Source organism: Pollachius pollachius, assembly GCF_949987615.1.
Source record: "Pollachius pollachius genome assembly, chromosome: 12".
NCBI lineage: Eukaryota > Metazoa > Chordata > Actinopteri > Gadiformes > Gadidae > Pollachius > Pollachius pollachius.
Window position 1 is genome coordinate 21,430,842 of NC_136945.1, and position 2,500 is coordinate 21,433,341.

Sequence of the window (2,500 nt, forward strand, 5' to 3'; positions counted from 1 at the left end):
AAACCACAGGGACGCAGAGATTTAGAAATTAAGTCTTAAACATAATGCTTATTTCCTACTGTTAACGGATGATGAACATATTTAATCTTTATTGGCTTGATGTTTACACAGTAAATCACAGTCGTGTTGTTAGACTCTTCGACTGTTACTGTCTGTTAATTAAACAGTTTATATTCTTGATAATGGTCCTACAGTATCTGTTAATTAAATTAGATGAGGCAGGCATACAATGGTCAAAATGTCCGCACCAGGCCTCAGCAATATTTACTGGGGCTCAGTAATAAAAAGGTTGAGAAACCCTGACCTAAATAAACATTTGATATGAAATAGTTGGTTTCAAAGAAATCCCCTTTAAGGGACATAACTGTATGTGATTTTTTTAGTGCCCTGATTTTGATTACAATTGCAGATGAATCCCAATAGGTCAGTGTGCGTCACACACACCAACATTGTCACCACAGTGATAGAAATGGTCTCCTTCCTTCGGCAGAGAGTGATTCTCCCGACTCCAGGTGGAGGACCGGTGGTGAGACAGGAGCCACGATTGTTTTTTTTCGTGAAAGTTTTAAGAGGTCTTCTTTGGAGTGTAAACCAATCCCAGAATGCTTCAGACAGCAGCCCAGATTGTTTCTTCATGAGGAGTCTCAGGGTCCTGGTCTGGAGGGTAAACCCAGCCTGCTGCCCTGCCAGTTTATCTTACCTTGAGATCCAGACTTTCTGGAGAGTCTTCACGCGCTCCGTTCATCACTGGCCGGGTGGTGGGCGCTAAGTGAGGGGTGGTTGCATGAGTGGTGGGTAGCAGGAGTCACACACACACACACACACACACACACACACACACACAAACGCACACAGACTTATAAACACATACACAAGGGTGCACACACACTCAGGCCCACAGTGACAGCTGTGGGACTTTGAGTTTCTCTTTGAAGTGATGTGATCACAATGTTCTCTGTTGAAGAGATTATTATGACTACACACACACACTCCTACGTACGTACATATATACACACACACACACACATTGATACACTTACACAAACGTACACTGTTACTAACAAACGGTGATATTCTCATAAAAAAACTCATGCATACACTATCATCCAAACAAACACACACACACACACACACTGAGTCATAGCTCAACAGAACATAAAAATCAACTTTGCTGAGAGTGTCTTGTTGTTCATCAGTATTTTCACACCAACACAAACAAACACGCACCCACACACCCAAACACACACAAACACGCAGAGACACACGTCGACATACCTATAGAGATATACAGTTCAAGATGTAGTTAAAAGGGTATTATTTAAATACAGGCCCTAGAATAACAGTATTGATAAGAGCTTACAGTAGCAGACTGACCCCGTATCCATCATCCTGACGTCGTTAGATTAATCCACAGATGTCTATGGACATAGTCTGGAACCTCTTAGTTAATGTTAGATTTCAAAGGGGCGTTAAGAACCGCTGCCAACCAAAATACCTCTGGACGCAATTAAAAAGACCTTCAACCAATCAGAGCAACACACTGGTGAGTGGGGACACATCAGTGGCGGCAATCTTGGCTATTTATTATTTTTATGTCTGTACAGTCAACGTATTAAACCTGCCCATGTTAGATAACCAGTCGTGATTGGCCCAAGCAGGGCCTGGTCTTCTGGGAATCTGTCTGAGCAGGAGGAGGGTCAAGACCGTCTGCCAGTGCCAACTACACCCTACTGTGTCGTTGGCAGTAGTCTTCTGCCAACGACACAGTAGGGTGTACGTTCTGCGCTTGCACGAGATGCAAGAAGCCTCCCTAACATCGGGTGGCGCTAGTCTCGTGGGACTAGTCCGCTCCCACACACCTCGCTGATACGCTGGTTGTGTGTAAGCAGCAGACAACCAATCAGAGGCTCCGATCCTCAGACGCCAACGCTTTCAGACTTGCTAGTTGAACACACCGAACAGATTTGTCCCCAAACTCGTCCAAAGTCTCCCCAAACGTTTCAGATTGGCCAACGGTTGGGACAGACACGAGCTCAGAGATTTGTCTGACTCACAGATAATCTCCAGCAGATAGTCCAACCTGGTCTATAAACCTGATCGATTCGACCGCTGCTGCTGTGCCATCTGCAGTGGGTGAACAGCAGGGAGACATCCAGTTGTATTGTGACAGTGATTATGATCCCAGTGGTTATTATTAAGGAGGTTATTGATCCAGTCCCCGACCCCGATGCTAACGCTATGTCAATCAATAGCGAGCGTAAGAATGAATGTGATGTCTTGAGACGGAGAGATGACACACACCTTCTGTCTTAATGAGCTGGACGCCACAGTCTGATCACAGTCTTATCACAGCTGGTGGGGTTTGCAGTAGGAATCACTAGTGTTCGGCATTAGTCTCGTTCGCCACTCAATTATCGATTACTGACGCTATGAACAGACACTGACCTCCTCCACCCAGATGTGTTCTAAGGTTGATTCGACTACTTTCCAAGATGTTCAA